Genomic DNA, 19301 nt, shown 5'->3' with positions numbered 1-19301 from the left:
CCAGAAATGCTGCCCCAGGGGCAGAGCCCCTGCACAAGGGATCTACTCCAGCAGTACTGGACCTAGGAACTCCACTGCTTCTGTCTCAGGCCCCATACTATTTATGGGCTCTCCCACCACCTACTGGGCACACCTCCCAGGGATTGGCTGGATTCACCTAAATATTCAGGCTGTTTACTCTGTTCTTCCTCTCACTGTAATTCTAGAATCCCATAGATTAACAGGGGAAGCAATCAGAGCTGCATCCTGTGAGACACTGAGCAGGCCTGAATAATCAACCCCTGCTTCACTGATTATAGAGGAGCTAACTAAATTAACCTAACAATCCACACTACTCTAGGAGGGTGCTACAACAGCTTTTTTTCAATGCAACTGTAAGGTATTTAGCTAGTTTAAACTGAAAATTTAGCTGGGCTTTCAAAATTAATCATAACTACAACCCTCCCAGTAACTCTGAGGGCTGGCTTACTTGTGAAAGCACGTCCAACCCATTTCACGAAAGCAAAACTCATGTGTCCGGGAAATACTTTGGACACAAAGCCAGGAAACCAGTGGCAGTAAACACCAATGCAAAAAAGTTTCAGCATTTACAAGAGCACAGTATGCCCACGTCCAGCTATTCACTTGAATGGCAGGCTATACAGTATGTGGCATCTGAGGGTCTCTTGGTGCGGGAAAGAACCGGTAAATATATGCTAGGGATATAAAATCCATGTAAATCTTTCTGTGCATGAACCCCAATACTAACCTTTCCCTGTAACTCTAACTATCACACTAATCACACTATCTGTATACTCACACTAACCCTTCCTAGTAGAATCTGAAATCCCTGTCTGTATACTTCATTGCCAGGATACCCTGCACCAAAAACCATTGATCTGTGCATCAGATACAAGAGCCAGCAAATCCAATGGTGTTATAGTGCCTGGAAGGACGGTTTCAGTAGGGACTATGCTGAGCTGCCTGGCAGATACTGGGGGCCGGTCCATGGTTGAGTCTGAGCCGTCTGGAAGGGTGCTCCTGGTGAGGATGGGTGCTGCATCTGGGTCTGGCCAGAGGATCGGGTCCCTGGCCTTCTGGCCTAGATTGGGGTAGTTCTAGCTCCGGTCAGTTTTTTGGGAGGGAACGCTTGCTCGCTTATAGCACCGGGGTGGAGTGGTTAGTACTTCCCGAATGTAATTAGGTAGGAGTGATGGGAGCGAGGATTGAGCCTGTTTGAGGTCCGGGCTCTCCCCAAGCTTCCTGAACTTCAGGCCTTCCTGCCTGGGGTGGGGGCTGCTGTGGTCTGGGTCGTTTGTCAGGGTTGGTCACGAAAGCCTATGGTGTATGTGCTCCTGGAGTATTATTATTGCTAATTGCTTCTCGGTCTTTTGGCGAAGATCAAGTGTAGTATCTGTTCTTATCAGTTTCCAGGAGGTGGCGTTTGCTTCCGTCCTTGATCTATGGCGAAATGGAGACGGGATTGCGGTTGTTATGCAAAGCCTGCTGGAGTGAAGGTGACCTGGAGCGGTTTGTAGCCGAAAGGGAAGCCTTCTGATGGGGATGGAGAACCCCAAGATCTGAACCGGAGGGTCGGGATCCTGGCCTTCTGGCCTGGATTGGGGCAGATCTAGCTCCGGACAGTTATTCGGGAGAGAACGCTTACTTCCCTCTTACGGGGGGAGGGGAGTGGTTAGTACTTCCCGAACGTAATTAGGAGGGAGTGATGGGAGCGACGGCAGAGCCTGATAAAGGACTCTTTCTGGCTTCCTGATCTCCATATCCTTTCTGCCTGTGGTGGGGTCTGCTGTGGTCTGGGCTGGGGGGTTGGGGCTTTTTCGAAAAGCCAGTGGTGAATGTGTCCCTGAAGTGGCAGTTCAGGGGTGCCGTATAGTCACGGTGTGAAAGCACTTGATTTTATGGCACCATGGTCACTTCACCACAACACACGTTTTTCGCACCTGCCTCTTGGGCCGGGCCTTTTGGCCAGGACCAGGGGAAATTTTTATGCCTGGCCGGAGGGCCGGCCATTGTATAGCACAATGGCCACTTTCACTCACCCATCTCACTATCTTCCCCACTCTTTCTTTTACCCCTGTTTGTCACCTTTTTGTCTTTTTTTGGTTGTCTTTGTATACACGTTTTGTCACTGTGTGGCGAGTAGGGTGTGGGTCCTCGGGCCTACTCTGAAAGTCTTGGGAGGGGGTGGACATAGGCCTTTTGGCTTGGTTCGCCCTCTCCTTTGAGGGGTCTCTCTTCGGGAGAGCCCCACTGTACTTGGGTTGGTCTGCTTCGGCAGTCCTTCCAGTTGTGGGGGTCCGCCTGGTTTCGGCCAGATGGACCCTTTGTCTGAGTACCTCAGTCCCTGTCTGGAGCCTAACGCCCCGGGGGATCAGGGTAAGGTCCTTCCCTAGTGGAGGACTCTGTACACCCGTTGCACTTTTTTGTGTTTCACTCTCTATGTGTGGGCACTTTTTTTTGGCACCGGGTGGAAGTTTTTGAGGTGTGTTTTGCACGCCACTGGCTTTTCGATAAAAAAGAAAAAGAAAAAAAAAAAAAAAAAAGTATGTGCTCTGGAGTGGCAGTCCAGGGGTGCCTGAAGATCACTGTGAGCGAGGGTCACTTTGATTTAAGGAACCACGGTCACTGCACCATTACACGCTTTTTTGTACCTGCCTCCTGGACCGGGTCTTTTGGCTGGGACCGGAGGAATTTTTTATTCCTAGCCGGAGGACCTGGCCGTTGTATTGCACAATGGCCACCTTTTCACTCTCCTTTACTTCCTTCTCCCCACTTTCTTTTAATTTATTCCCTTTGTGTGTCACTTTTTGTATTGTACACGTTTTGCACTGTGTGATGAGTAGGGTTGCAGGTCCTCGGGCCTGCCCTGAAAGTCTAGGGAGGGGGTAGACATGGCCTTCTGGCTTGGTTCACCCTCCCTCATGGGGTCTCCCTTCGGGGAAGCCCCACAGAGTACTTGGGAGAGGTCTGTTTCGGCAGTCCCTCCAGAGAAAGGGGTCCATCTGGTTTCGGCCAGATGGACCAAGTGTAAGTACTCTTGTCCCCGCCAGGAGCCTAATGCCCCGGGGGATTCAGGGCAAGGCCCTCTGATTTTAGAGGGCTTGTGTACCCGTTGCACTTTTTTGGGTTTCACTCTTTATGTGTGTGCACATTTTTTTGGCACCGGGTGAAGTTTTTGAGTGTGTTTCACACACCATGGGCTTTCAAAAAAAAAAAGAGCCAGGATGAGCAGGCACAAAGATCTTTCATGGATGTCAATCCAAGGGGGGTTGCCACTCAGGACATTCATGCATGCCAGGAACCTGTGCAGATACAGGCACTGCCCCTTTTGCATCATCCAGGAGGAAACTGCCTTCCTGCCTGGGGTGGGGGCTGCTGTGGTCTGGGTCGTTGGTCAGGGTTGGTCACAAAAGCCTATGGTGTATGTGCTCCTGGAGTGGCAGTCCAGGGGTGCCTGAAGATCACTGTGAGCGAGGGTCACTTTGATTTAAGGCACCACGGTCACTGCACCATTACCCACTTTTTTTTTGTACCTGCCTCCTGGGCTGGGTCTTTTGGCTGGGACCGGAGGAATTTTTTTATTCCTAGCCGGAGGACCTGGCCGTTGTATTGCACAATGGCCACCTTTTCACTCTCCTTTACTTCCTTATCCCCCACTTTCTTTTATTTATTCCCTTTGTGTGTCACTTTTTGTATTTTTGTATTGTACACGTTTTGCACTGTGTGATGAGTAGGGTTGCAGGTCCTCGGCCTGCCCTGAAAGTCTAGGGAGGGGGTAGACATGGCCTTCTGGCTTGGTTCACCCTCTCTCATGGGGTCTCCCTTCGGGGAAGCCCCACCGAGTACTTGGGAGAGGTCTGTTTCGGCAGTCCCTCCAGAGAAAGGGGTCCGTCTGGTTTCGGCCAGATGGACCAAGTGTAAGTACTCTTGTCCCCGTCAGGAGCCTAACGCCCCAGGGGATTCAGGGCAAGGCCCTCTGATTTTAGAGGGCTTGTGTACCCGTTGCACTTTTTTGTGTTTCACTCTTTATGTGTGTGCACATTTTTTTGGCACCGGGTGAAGTTTTTGAGTGTGTTTCACACACCATGGGCTTTCAAAAAAAAAAAGAGCCAGGATGAGCAGGCACAAAGATCTGGCATGGATGTCAATCCAAGGGGGGTTGCCACTCAGGACATTCATGCATGCCAGAAACCTGTGCAGATACAAGCACTGCCCCTTTTGCATCATCCAGGAGTAAACTGATTTTCATGTTTTCTGGGAGTGCCCCTTTGAACAGGACCTGTTGAGGGCCTTGGAACCTGAACTCAAAGACTTTGTACCACTGACTGCTATCACACACTTTGGTGTGTTGAACAGACTCTTCTGTCGAACTCATTCACAGGAGGACATTGACAGCGCCTGGCGGGTGCTGTGCTGCTTTAAGGATGCTTTATGGTGCGCCAGAAAGTGCCTCATCTACCAGCGGGAGAGGATGTCCATCGAGGACTGTCGCAGACTGGTCCACAGTCTCCTCAGAGACTATCACTTGATGGACTTTGAGGAGGAAGAGGAGGTCTGAAGATTTCCCCTCCCCCTTTCCCCTGTGCATCCTTTGGCAGTTCAATAAAGCTTCGGGCCTGTGAACTCTTTTTTTTCCCCCTCCCTACCCCACCTCCTCCCCCCATCACACCCCTTGCCCATTGGAATGCTATTTAACAATACTCTGCACAACACATCAGGCATCATACCGCAGGATGAATGTAATTTATTTGTATGGAACTGTATTGTCATGTAGTGTATTTATGCGCTGCGTCGCAATACAGAGTGGAATGTACCCTGTTGAAGCATTTGTTTTTTGTGTATTTTCTTGCAAAATAAAGTATACATTTTCAACCAGAAAAGAGCTAGCGGTTAGATATAGCCGAAAGGGAAGCCTTCTGATGGGGATGGAGAACCACTGGGTCTGGCCAGAGGGCGGGTGCCCTAGCCTTCTGGCCTAGATTGGTGTAGTCCTAGCTCCGTACAGTTATTTGGGAGAGAACACTGGCTTCCCCTTTGTAGGGGGGGAGTGGTTAGTATCTCCTGAGTGTAATTAGGAAGGAGGGACAGGAGTGAAGGTTGAGTTTTCATCCAGGGCTCTCCCTAAGCTCCTAGAACTTCAGGCCTTTCTGTGGGGAGTGGTGGCTGCGCTGGTCTGTGTGGTTGGTCAGGGTTGGAACAAAAAGCCGGTGGTGAATGTGCCCCTGAAGTGGCAGTTCAGGGGTGCCATAAAATCACTGTGATGGTCACTTTGATTTATGGCACCATGGTCACTTCACCACAACACACGTTTTTCGCACCTGCCTCTAGGGCCAAACCTTTTGGCTAGGACCAGAGGAATTTTTTATTCCTGGCCGAAGGGCCAGCCATTGTATTGCACAATGGCCACTTTCACTTCTCCCCACTTTTTTTTTTATTTATCCCTGTGTGCGTCACTTTTTTTTTGTATTTTTTTCGTTTGGGTTTGTCACAGTGTGATGAGTAGGGTGTGGGTCCTTGGGCCTACTCTGAAAATATTGGGAGGGGGTGGACATAGGCCTTTTGGCTTGGTTCACCCCCTCTCATGGGGTCTCCCTTCGAGGGAGTCCTACCTAATACTTGGATGGGCCTGTTTTGGCAGACCCTCCAGAGAAAGGGGGTCCATCTGGTTTCGGCCATGGACCCATGTGAAGTACCTCATTCCCCGTCTGGAGCCCTGGGGAATCAGGGTAAGGTCCTTCCCTAATGGAGGACAGTGTAACACCTGTTGCACGTTTTTGAGTTTCACTATTTGTGTGTGTGCACTTTTTTTGGCACCGGGGGGAGTTTTTGAGTGTGTTTCACACGCCACTGGCTTTTCAAAAAAAAAAAAAAAGAGCCAGGATGATGGTGCAATTAATAAGGATATATTCTTATTGAGTATTATAGCAAATCTTATTTTAACAATTTCCCTTTGGGTTTAACAAAGTATTCTGTTATTTTTGGCTAGATTTTTGCTTTAACTTTAAAGGAAACATTCCATTTTGCAAGTGCTTTTGATTGCAAATTTAACAGATTAGTTTCCTTTACGTCAAACTTTGCATGTTATAATATATGTGCTGTTTCTTCCTTAAAATTTCCCAGTTTATTCTTGCTTAACCAGTTCAGCTCTCACACCTGTACACCTCCTACAGACCAGAGCAGCATTCACATTTCCATGGTTCTATTTATTTAGCAATAGGTTTGTCTTCTAAACTGGTTGTAAAGGCAGAAGTTTTTTTTATCCTAATGTATTCTATGCATTAAGATAAAAAACCTTCTGCATGCAACTGCCCTATCAATTTTTTTGGGCGTGGCCGGAATCGTGATTGACAATGGATCTACACCGGGGGACATTTACTTTTTATTTTTTAATAACGGACTGGATAAAATAAAAGGATAAAAAAATAAAAGGACTTGATAAAACTCATATAGTTTAACTTTAAAGGAAACATTCAATTTTGCATGCGCTTTTGATTGCAAATATAACAGATTAGTTTCCTTTACGTCAAACTTTGCATGTTATAATATTTGTGCTGTTTCTTCCTTAAAATTTCACAGTTTATTCTTGCTTAACCAGTTCAGCTCTCACACCTGTACACCTCCTACAGACCAGAGCAGCATTCACATTTCCATGGTTCTATTTATTTAGCAGGAATAAAGGAAAAATCTTGCGAGCCATAATAATCCAATGCCTTATGAAGAACCAACTTAAGTTAAAATACCCAGCTGCAAACGCAGATCACGTATTCATGGCCGTGCACTAAATATAAATAAAATATTGCGCTGCGCTTAGGTGTGCTTCATATGTGTCCATTCACCATAGTGATACCATAAACAATAAAAAAAAATATATAAAAATACATATAAATTGTAATTATATTATCTATCGTTTAAAGTGTGATGTGCATATAATTCAGATACTCTTAATTAGGGATGAGCTTCGTGTTCGAGTCGAACCCATGTTCGACTCGAACATCGGCTGTTCGATCGTTCGCCGAATTGCGAACGTTATGGGCCGTTCGCGCTAAATTCGTGTGGCGCGTCACGGCCCATAATTCACTGCGGCATCGCAGTGCATTGCTGGCTGATGATTGGCCAAGCATGCACTATGACCCGCATGCTTGGCCAATCACAGCGCCGTCAGTAGAGAGAGCTGTAATTGGCCAAAGCCAGGGTGGCTTTGGCCAATTATGGCTCAGGGGATTTAGTACACACCCCACACTATATAAGGCCGCCTGCACGGCGGCCCTGTGTAGTGTGTGTTCCGGTGTGCTGAGAGATAGAGAGAGAGAGAGACAGTGTCATTTGATTTGAGTTAGATAGATTAGGCAGAACAGTCAGTCAGTTAGCTGCACTTACAGTGTATTGTGTATATATATGCATCCCAGGTGTTGCATATATATATATACACTGTATTCAGTTTAGCTAGATCCGTTCCTGTTATCTTCTATCTAGACTATTTACATTTAATGCAGTGCGTCCTGCTCACAGTGTTCAGCTAGATCCGTTCCTGTTATCTTCTAGACTATTTACATTTAGTGCAGTGCGTCCTGCTCACAGTGTTCAGCTAGATCCGTTCCTGTTATCTTCTAGACTATTTACATTTAGTGCAGTGCGTCCTGCTCACAGTGTTCAGCTAGATCCGTTCCTGTTAAATTCCTACTGACAGGCAGGCTTGTCTGGTTACAGTATATAAAGCTACCTGAAGAAAATTACAGGTGTTCTATTTGATCCTATTAGTACCACGGTCAGGCAGCTAGACTATTTACATTTAGTACAGTGCGTCCTGCTCACAGTGTTCAGCTAGATCCGTTCCTGTTATCTTCCTACTGACAGGCAGGCTTGTCTGGTTACAGTATATAAAGCTACCTGAAGAAAATTACAGGTGTTCTATTTGATCCTATTAGTACCACGGTCAGGCAGCTAGACTATTTACATTTAGTACAGTGCGTCCTGCTCACAGTGTACAGCTAGATCCGTTCCTGTTATCTTCCTACTGACAGGCAGGCTTGTCTGGTTACAGTATATAAAGCTACCTGAAGAAAATTACAGGTGTTCTATTTGATCCTATTAGTACCACGGTCAGGCAGCTAGACTATTTACATTTAGTACAGTGCGTCCTGCTCACAGTGTTCAGCTAGATCCGTTCCTGTTATCTTCCTACTGACAGGCAGGCTTGTCTGGTTACAGTATATAAAGCTACTTGAAGAAAATTACAGGTGTTCTATTTGATCCTATTAGTACCACGGTCAGGCAGCTAGACTATTTACATTTAGTACAGTGCGTCCTGCTCACAGTGTTCAGCTAGATCCGTTCCTGTTATCTTCCTACTGACAGTCAGGCTTGTCTGGTTACAGTATATAAAGCTACCTGAAGAAAATTACAGGTGTTCTATTTGATCCTATTAGTACCACGGTCAGGCAGCTAGACTATTTACATTTAGTACAGTGCGTCCTGCTCACAGTGTTCAGCTAGATCCGTTCCTGTTATCTTCCTACTGACAGGCAGGCTTGTCTGGTTACAGTATATAAAGCTACTTGAAGAAAATTACAGGTGTTCTATCCCAGCTTAGTGCAGCTACAGGCCATTAGTATGTCTGGAAGGCCAAGAAGGAGAGGCAGACAGTCACAAGCCAATAAGAGAGGGCAAGCAGGCTCTGTGTCTAGTGCTGGTCGTGGAGACGGTGCATCCTCATCAGCACGTGGCCATGGGACACGCTTGGCCTTTTTTTCGGCAGCTGGCCGTGTTGAGCCGCAACATGCGGAAGACTTGGTCGAGTGGATGACCAAGCCGTCCTCATCCTCCTCATCCTCTCTCACCCATGCCCAGGGTGCTTTGTCTGGCAAAGCAGCGGCCTCTTCCCTCAGCTCAATGTCATCAGTGACTCCTTCCCTAGCTCCACCATGTCCTCATGAGGATTCCCTCGAACTGTTTGACCACAGTGTTGGGTACATGCTCCAGGAGGATGCCCAGCGTTTGGAAGGCTCTGATGACGATACTGAGCTCGATGAAGGCAGTAACATGAGCACGGACAGAGGGGGTGCCCAAGAAGGACAGCAATCTGGCAGTCATGCTCCCCCTGCTGCAGCATACTGCCAGGTTTGCTCCAGTGATGAGGAGGGAGGGGATGATGAGGTCACTGACTCAACGTGGGTGCCTGATAGGAGAGAGGAGGAGGAGGAGGAGGAGGAGGAGGAGGAGGAGGAGGAGGCGGCGGCACATCACCAACGAGGCAGGATGCCCTCCAGGGGCCAGCCTAAGGGCAGCACATTGACTGCATCACACCCCAAAGCTCCACATGTGCAGGGCGCTGCAGTCTCTGCGCGTTATTCAAAAAGTTCTTTGGTGTGGGCCTTTTTTGAGACGAGTGCATCAGATCGCACCGCTGCTATTTGCAACATATGTCTCAAGCGTATCTCGCGTGGCCAAAACATCTCCTGCTTGGGTACCACATGCTTGACCAGACATATGTTGACCTGCCATGCAGTTCGTTGGCAAGCGTATCTAAAAGACCCACACCAAAGAACAAAGAGGATCTCTCCTTGCTCCTCATCAGCTGAGATTTCCAACCCCACTAGACCTTCAGTCCTCTCTGAGACCTGCAGTGAGAGGAATGAAGGTGTAGAATTAGGTGTGTCACAGCCAAGTACTTGTGGGCAATCTGCTTTTGGTACACCGACGTCAGATTGTACCAGGCAAATTTCCCTGCCCCAGCTGCTGCACCGCCGAAAGAAGTTTGCTCCCAGCCATCCACATGCCCAGCGGTTGAATGCTAGCTTGGCAAAATTGCTAGCACTTCAACTGCTGCCTTTTCAGTTGGTAGACTCTGCCCCCTTCCGTGAGTTTGTGGAATGTGCGGTTCCTCAGTGGCAGGTACCCAAACGCCACTTTTTCTCACAGAAGGCGATTCCGGCTCTCTACCGGCATGTGGAAGGCAATGTCCATGCCTCGCTGGACAGGGCGGTCAGCGGTAAGGTGCATATTACCGCTGACTCATGGTCCAGCAGGCATGGACAGGGACGTTACCTAAGTTTCACGGCGCATTGGGTGACTCTGCTGGCAGCTGGGAAGGATGCAGGACAAGGTGCAGTAGTGTTGGAGGTTGTTCCGCCACCACGCCTCCAAAATGCTGATTGTGACACACCTCTCTCCTCCACCCCCTCCTCTTCTTCTTCCTCCATGGCCTCTTCCTCGGAACCAGCGGTGCTCCGTAGGCGTTCAAGGGGCTACGCAAGTACGCAGGCCAAAAGATGCCATGCGGTGCTTGAGCTGGTGTGCTTGGGGGACAGGAGCCACACTGGGGCAGAGGTTTTGTCAGCTCTGCAGGGGCAGGTTCAGAGGTGGTTGACGCCACGCCAACTTAAGGCAGGAATGGTGGTTTGCGACAATGGCACCAACCTCCTCTCTGCCCTCCGACAGGGACAAATGACCCATGTGCCCTGTTTGGCTCACGTCCTTAACTTGGTGGTGCAGCGGTTCTTGGGCAGGTACCCGGGCTTACAGGATGTCCTGAGGCAGGCCAGGAAAGTCTGTGTGCATTTCCGCCGGTCATATAATGCCAGTGCTCGGCTGACGGACCTCCAAAAGGAGTTTAACCTGCCCAAGAACCGCCTAATCTGTGACATGCCCACCAGGTGGAACTCAACGTTGGCCATGCTGCAGCGGCTGCACACGCAGCAGAGGGCCATCAATGAGTACCTGTGCGACTATGGCACCAGGACAGGGTCAGGGGAGCTTGGTTTTTTTTCCCCACGCCAGTGGGCCATGATCAGGGATGCATGCACTGTCCTGTCACCATTCGAGGAGGCCACGAGGATGGTGAGCAGTGACAGTGCATGCATCAGTGACACTGTCCCCCTTGTCCACCTGTTGGAGCACACGCTGCGTGGAATAATGGACAGGGCACTTGAGGCAGAACAGAGGCAGGAAGAGGAGGACTTCCTTAGCTCTCAAGGCCCCCTTTATCCAGACAGTGTTCCTGCGTGCCCGCCGATCACACAGGAAGAGGACGAAGAGGAAGAGGAGGAGGAGGAAGATTGTGTCAGTATGGAGGTGGAGCCTGGCACTCAGCATCAGCAGCAGTCTTTAAGGGATCAGTCCCAAGAAACACATGGACTTGTACGTGGCTGGGAGGAGGTGGCTGCGGACCATGTCGTTCTTAGTGACCCAGAGGACTCCGGACCGAATGCCTCAGCAAACCTACGCTGCATGGCCTCCCTGATCCTGCAAAGCCTGCGTAAGGATCCTCGTATTCGTGGTATCAAGGAGAAGGACCAATACTGGCTGGCAACCCTCCTTGATCCACGTTACAAGGGTAAGGTTGCGGACCTTATCTTGCCATCGCAGAGGGAGCAGAGGATGAAACATCTTCGGGAGGCCTTGCAGAAAGGTCTGTGCAACGCGTTCCCAGAGACTGGGAGGTTACAAACTCCTGTTTCTGGACAACGTGTTGCTGAGGCTTCGGTCAGTCAAAGAAGGAGCGGTGGAGAAGGTGGCCGTCTGACCGATGCGTTCAGACAATTTTTTGGTCCGCAGCCCCAAGGTATGATCGGTTCCAGCAACCATCGCCAGCGTCTGTTTTACATGGTGCAGGAATACCTAGGGGCAAGATCAGACTTGGACACCTTTCCCACCGAAAATCCTCTGGGTTACTGGGTCTTGAGGATGGATCACTGGCCAGAGCTTGCACAGTATGCAATTGAGCTACTGGCCTGTCCTGCATCCAGCGTTCTTTCGGAACGCACATTCAGTGCTGCTGGAGGCGTGGTAACCGATCACAGGGTGCGTCTGTCCACCGACTCGGTCGATCGGCTGACCTTCATAAAAATGAATGAGTCTTGGATCACCACCAGCTACCAAGCACCTGATGCTGATGTAACCGAATAATTTTTATTGAAATCTCAGATCCCTTCAAAGACTGCCTATGCTGATGCTGAGTGACTATCCCTGAGTAATTATCCTCTTCCTCCTCAATCATCACGCTGATAGCTTGTAAGAACATTTTTGGTTCTGGGCGCCACCACCAGTGCCTAAGGCACAATTTTTCAGCCCCTGTTTAACAGGGGCGTGTAATTACAATTTTTGATGTAATACTTTGCAGCAGGGCTCGTTCCTGCATTCCAACTAGAGTGTCTGTGAGGGGTTGCAGTGTTGTGGCACCAGCACCAGTGCCTAAGGCCCAATTTTTCTGCCCCTGTCTAACAGGGGCGTGTAATTACAATTTTTGATGCAATACTTTGCAGCAGGGCTCGTTCCTGCGTTCCAACTAGAGTGTCTGTGAGGGGTTGCAGTGTTGTGGCACCAGCACCAGTGCCTAAGGCCCAATTTTTCTGCCCCTGTCTAACAGGGGCGTGTAATTACAATTTTTGATGCAATACTTTGCAGCAGGGCTCGTTCCTGCGTTCCAACTAGAGTGTCTGTGAGGGGTTGCAGTGTTGTGGCACCAGCACCAGTGCCTAAGGCCCAATTTTTCTGCCCCTGTCTAACAGGGGCGTGTAATTACAATTTTTGATGCAATACTTTGCAGCAGGGCTCGTTCCTGCGTTCCAACTAGAGTGTCTGTGAGGGGTTGCAGTGTTGTGGCACCAGCACCAGTGCCTAAGGCCCAATTTTTCTGCCCCTGTCTAACAGGGGCGTGTAATTACAATTTTTGAAGCAATACTTTGCAGCAGGGCTCGTTCCTGCGTTCCAACTAGAGTGTCTGTGAGGGGTTGCAGTGTTGTGGCACCAGCACCAGTGCCTAAGGCCTAATTTTTCAGCTCCTGTTCAACAGGGGCATGTAATTACAATTCTTGATCTAATATTTCACAGCAGGGCCCTGTGAGGGCTTACAGTGTTGTGGCCACAGCAACACCTAAGGCCCAAATTTCTGCTGAGTATATAGGGCAGGACCCTACTTTCAAACATCTAACTTACAAACGACTCCTACTTGCAAACGGAAGGAGACAACAGGAAGTGAGATGAAATCTACCCCTAGGAAGGGAAATTCTTTCCTGTAAGAGTTAATATGGGAAAACAATTTCTCCTTTCCACTGATGCTTTCCAATCCTTGTTCCACAAAAAAACCCAAATTTTCAAAAAACATTTTTCATTGGGACAAAAAAGTGAGGTGAAATCTTCTGAAGAGGAGGAAAGACAGCAAAACAAATGTCACAGGGGTGATAACCCTTCCCTATGTTTTCCAAAAAGCTTAGAAAAGATTTTTTGGCTGGAGCTAAACACGTTAAAAATGTTCAAAATTACAAACAGATTCTACTTAACAACAAACCTACAGTCCCTGTCTTGTTTGCACCGCCTGTATACTGCTGTTCAGAGTATATAGGGCCTGGTGGCCCCACACCTTTCCTTATTTTAATTTGGGTGCGGGGTTCCCCTTAATATCCATACAAGACCCAAAGGGCCTGGTAATGGACTGGGGGGTACCCATGCTGTTTGTCTCACTGATTTTCATCCATATTGCCATGACCCGACATGACATTAAACCCGCAAGCAGTTTTAAATGAGATTTTTTCCTTTAAAAATGACATTTGGTGCAGGGACTGTTCTAAACATGGGAAACACGCGTCACTTTACAGGCATACTATAGACACCCCCCAGGTACGATATTTAAAGGAATATTTCACTTTTTTTTTTTTTACTTTAAGCATCATTAAAATCACTGCTCCCGAAAAAACGGCCGTTTTTAAAAGTTTTTTTTGCATTGATGCATGTCCCCTGGGGTAGGACCCGGGTCCCCAAACCCTTTTTAGGACAATACCATGCAAATTAGCCTTTAAAATGAGCACTTTTGATTTCGAACGTTCGAGTCCCATAGACGTCAATGGGGTTCTAACGTTCGTGCGAACTTTCGGTCCGTTCGCGGGTTCTGGTGCGAACCGAACCGGGGGGTGTTCGGCTCATCCCTACTCTTAATCTATAATGAGCTCTGCATACATAAATCAATACATAAATATATCAAAAAAGTGCAAAAAAAATGAGATCAATCTATAATAAATAGGGAAAAGCGTGCATTAAAAACAGCATACTGCATAAAGTGATACATGCAAAAGACTCAAATATATCCATATAGGTGATAGGTGATAATTAAATCCACATGATCCTTGTTTGTGAAAAAATCCTCCAACACAACTTCATATGCCAGTGTTCAAAGAAAAGTTCCAGAAAAGGTTTTTATGTGCAAAGAGTGTTCAAAAGATAAACAAACATCCAGTGGCTTAGTCAAGGTGCCATAAACATGCCGTGATGTGCCTCGGTGACCCCCAAAGTGGTTGCGCTCACCTTAGAGCGTGTGACACAGTCTTCAGCTGCGTCAAAACACGCTATGGAGCCACCCCTGGGCTCAGTATGGTTGGTAACAAACTACCTCCAATCAGGCTCTCTATGGCTCCATAGGCATCATCCCAAAAAGATAAAAGGACTATATAGTGTGATATCGCCAAATATTTTATTGAAAAATACACCCAATCCCCACACTGGGGTACTCACATTTCTCAGGTGCTACTGTGCACCATACAATACAGGTTCAACCAGCGCTAATCGGTGTGCTGCGGGGTATTGGATTTTCACAACCCAGCTCTGTGCTGTTCGCTCCGTCCTGGCCCCTCCCCTACGCGTCTTCGACACAGGGAATCACGTGTCTTCATCAGGGGGATATGATTGGACGGATGCTCTACAGTTTAAATACACTAACGGCGGCCATTTTTCCTGAGACCGCAGACAGATATGCATTAGGCTACACTCCTCTATTCACAGCACAGCAACTAACTTAAACACAGATCGTGTACTGCTACAACCATTCTAATTCTGTTGTTACCTATGGAAAAAGGATTTAGCATATACCCACATCCAGGATGGAGCTCGGAAGAGAAGCCAAATACCGCACTGCACTCCTATAGCAAACATTATATAAACGATCACACATACAATGCATAAATAATAATAAATTGATATTTATATTTAAAACCGATCCTAAATAGATACTGTATAAAAACTATTAAAAATGTTAAAAAATTAAAAAAGTCTAGTCTTATATTCCTATTCTTCTACCTATTAATCCACTGAACCAATAGTACATGCTGGGAGCAAAAAAAAAAACTTGCTTGCTTTATTATGATTATAAACACATGTAAAAATCCTCCATTAAACCTTGTGTCTCCCCTATTAGTCAAACAAGTGGTATATGGGTAGATATAAGAAATACGCACCTATGCCCTAAACTATACACATCTTTTTTTATGTAGAAGAAAAAAACATATAGATACATAGAAAAATTGTGTCCTTACATAAAAAATATACGAATATTGTAAATATACCAATCATATATATGTAGAAATGAACGCATATATGGAAACCTCTAAATAATCAGATGTATATGCCCTATGTATATTATTCAGGAGAGGAGGTACTCCCATTATGAGTTTAACGTTGTTACCCCAAAAGGGGGATTAAATATCCCCAATATATGGGTCCCATTGGTTGTAATCCAAACATCTACATAAATAATATATAAATAGCTCTATATAATATGTAATTTCCCCAATAATATTAAATAGAAATTTCAAATAAAAACATCATTAGATAAAAACATCAAATAAGAAATATCAAATAAAAATAGTGATATAGGGTGGATCTCAGATGTAAAGTGGCATATTTCGATCTCCAGGTTGACACAGGCCAAGCTGGTATATAAAGAAATCAATCGCATATTATGTAGTTTAAAATTAAAAATTATTTAAGAAACATGTAAGATCGAACTCTTTATTCAATCCTCCAGGTGACAAAGAGCCGAGCTGGTATATCCACCAGGATTCACGCTTGCTGACATCCCTGACATAATTAGAGCCTCTCCAGTTGCGTTTTGGAGCCTCTAATCCCCAAAACTTCATACCCTGCGTGCTTTGGTTATGTACATTTTTAAAATGCACATAAAGGTGATGGTTGTCGTTTCCTTTACGTATGTTCCTCACGTGTTCCTCCATACGATCTTTTAAGGCCCTGATGGTGCGACCAACATAAAACAAGTTACAAGGACATTGAATCGCATACACCACTCCAATGGTATCGCAAGATATAAAATCTTCTATAATGTGTGTCTGATCTTTATGGGGGTTATAGAACTCTTTGACTCTCTTGGTGTTAAACGGTACCCTTACACAACTATAACATCTCCCACAGCCAAAGAAGCCTTTTAGGTCCCAAAACATCCTAGGCTTTGGTGGGGGTGGTTCCACTGTATTGTGCACTAATCTATCACGTAAACAGGGTGCTCTCTTATAGATGATTCTAGGTTTGTCAGGTAATAAATCTCTCAAATGACAATCTTGCTTCAATACATTCCAGTATTTTTTTTAAATCCTCTCTATCTCCTTACTTTGTAAACAATAATCCAAAACTATACACGTGCCATCATATTCATCATTACCCACAGTTGCACTTTTATCCTTCAGCAAATCCTCCCTCTTCAGATTCTTCACCAAACTTTTTTCTTTTTCTAAAAACTCTTCCTGGTAACCTTTATCTAAAAACATTTTCTTTAATTTATCCGACTGGGATTCAAAATCATCCTCCTGTGTGCAGTTTCTCCTCATTCTCATAAATTGGCCTCTGGGGATATTACTAAGCCATGGTTTGTGGTGGCAGCTGGTAGTGAGAATGTAGGAGTTACGATCAGTGGCTTTAAAAAAGGACCTGGTGATAACACCATTTGCTGTAGCAAGAATCTCTAGATCAAAAAAATGTATACGGTCCCTATTGACTTCCCAAGTCAGGGAAATATTCCGATCGTTGATATTCATGGATTCCAGCAATTCCAACAACGATTCCATGTTCCCCTTCCACATGATCAAAAGATAGTCTATGAACCTCTTATATAATAATATATCTCCATATTGTTCAATCCGCACCGACTCTTCCTCCCATTTGGCCATGTATAGGTTCGCCACACTAGGGGCGAACTTGGCACCCATAGCGACACCCCTTATCTGCAGGAAAAACTTATTGTTGTACCAGAAAAAATTATGGTGCAAACAAAAATCCAAACATTTCAAAATAAATCCACATAAGCCTTTATCGATCCGTTCCTCTTTATCTAAGGCCCATTCCACGGCCTCTAAAGCACCCTCATGGTTAATATTAGTATACAATGATGACACATCACCCGTAGCCATAATTATATTATTATCCGTGATGTGTTCATCCAACAATTGGAGGGTATGCTTAGTGTCTTTGAGAAAAGCTTGTGTTTTCCTTACCAGAGGTTGCAGATGGAGGTCAATGTATTCCCCCAATCTAGATGTTAGGGACTCGATCTCACTCACAATGGGCCGTCCAGGTGGATTTGAACTGTTTTTATGAATTTTTGGTAAGTAATATATTACTGGAATCCTGCTAACTGTGGGAATTAAATACTTGGCTTCTTGTTTATTCAGGAATTCATTATCTACACCATATTTTATAATTAAATCCAATTCATTTCTAAAATTCCTAGAGGGATCAGCATTCAGTACCTGATATGTACTTTTGTCACTTAGTATCCTATCCATTTCCTCTTTGTATTGCTGTAACGAAAGCACCATAATGCCCCCTCCTTTGTCCGCTGGCCTTATAACTATGTCTGTTCTCTTCTCCAATGAATCTAATCCTTTCTTAAAATCCCTATGTTCATATACTCTTTTAGTGGGTAATTGTTAAAGCTCTGTGTTAACCAATTTTTTTAAAAGATCCACATATTTTTTGTTAGCCACATAAGGGTTGAAAACGGAATTATTTCTCAAACCCGTGAATTTATCATTAATAATTGTTTTTTCAACCGGGTTTAGGGCATAATATTTTTTGATGTTAAGTTTCCTTATAAATTTTTGTACCCCAACGTAAGTTTCAAATTTGTTAAGCCCCTTTTTGGGTGCAAATTTTATACCCTTATCAAGGGTCAAAATTTCTTACCTTGATAAATCTTTGCCACTTAGATTATAGATCCCTTCACCTAATCTTCCCGCCTTCTTTTTTTGCTGTAACCTTCGTCTGGCTCTTCCTCCTCTCTTCCTGGGTTTCTTATTTCGTGGGCATATCCATCCCGGTCCTTCCCTAAAAAAGACTCATTTGCGTATCGATCGCCATTATCTGCAAGTGGTTGGTAGCTGTTGTACACAGGGACTTCATATTGGTCCTGTATGTGTCTATCATATCTTACTCTCTGGGGTTTGGGTGAGTAGTACACTCCACCCCTCTGGAAATCACCTCTATGTTGAGGAAACTGTCCATAACCTTGCGATTGGGGTGGTGGGGGTGCTGGAGGATCCCCATATGGTTGACGACGGTCACCCCTCCTTGGTGTCCCTTGTTGTTTATAATCATAATAAAGCAAGCAAGTTTTTTTTTTTGTTGCTCCCAGCGTGTACTATTGGTTCAGTGGATTAATAGGTAGAAGAATAGGAATATAAGACTAGACTTTTTTAACTTTAACATTTTTAATAGTTTTTATACAGTATCTATTTAGGATCGATTTTAAATATAAATATCAATTTATTATTATTTATGCATTGTATGTGTGATCGTTTATATAATGTTTGCTATAGGAGTGCCGTGCGGTATTTGGCTTCTCTTCCGAGCTCCGTCCTGGATGTGGGTATATGCTAAATCCTTTTTCCATAGGTAACAACAGAATTAGAATGGTTGTAGCAGTACACGATCTGTGTTTAAGTTAGTTGCTGTGCTGTGAATAGAGGAGTGTAGCCTAATGCATATCTATCTGCGGTCTCAGGAAAAATGGCCGCCGTTAGTGTATTTAAACTGTAGAGCATCCGTCCAATCATATCCCACTGATGAAGACACGTGATTCCCTGTGTCGAAGACGCGTAGGGGAGGGTCCAGGACGGAGCGAACAGCACAGAGCTGGGTTGTGAAAATCCAATACCCCGAGCACGCAGATTAGCGCTGGTTGAACCTGTATTGTATGGTGCATAGTAGCACCTGAGAAATGTGAGTACCCCAGTGTGGGGATTGGGTGTATTTTTCAATAAAATTATTTGGCGATATCACACTATATAGTCCTTTTATCTTTTTGGGATGATGCCTATGGAGCCATAGAGAGCCTGATTGGAGGTAGTTTGTTACCAACCATACTGAGCCCAGGGGTGGCTCCATAGCGTGTTTTGACGCAGCTGAACACTGTGTCACACACTCTAAGGTGAGCGCAACCACTGTGGGGGACACGAGGCACATTACGGCATGTTTATGGCACCTTGACTCAGCCACTGGATGTTTGTTTATCTTTTGAACACTCTTTG

General features: G+C 45.8%; 1 protein-coding gene and 1 pseudogene across 2 annotated transcripts in view; one reads left to right on the top strand and one right to left on the bottom strand.

The window, feature by feature from the left end:
* LOC141107515 (major histocompatibility complex class I-related gene protein-like) overlaps window positions 1-19301 on the bottom strand; it is an 87566-nt gene that overhangs the window by 36757 nt on the left and 31508 nt on the right. The window lies entirely within an intron of this gene.
* Window positions 1355-1486, top strand: LOC141109108 (U2 spliceosomal RNA; annotated as a pseudogene).

This window comes from Aquarana catesbeiana, linkage group LG09 (assembly GCF_042186555.1).
Source record: "Aquarana catesbeiana isolate 2022-GZ linkage group LG09, ASM4218655v1, whole genome shotgun sequence".
Classification (NCBI taxonomy): Eukaryota; Metazoa; Chordata; class Amphibia; order Anura; family Ranidae; genus Aquarana; species Aquarana catesbeiana.
This window is presented reverse-complemented; position numbering and strand designations above follow the sequence as displayed.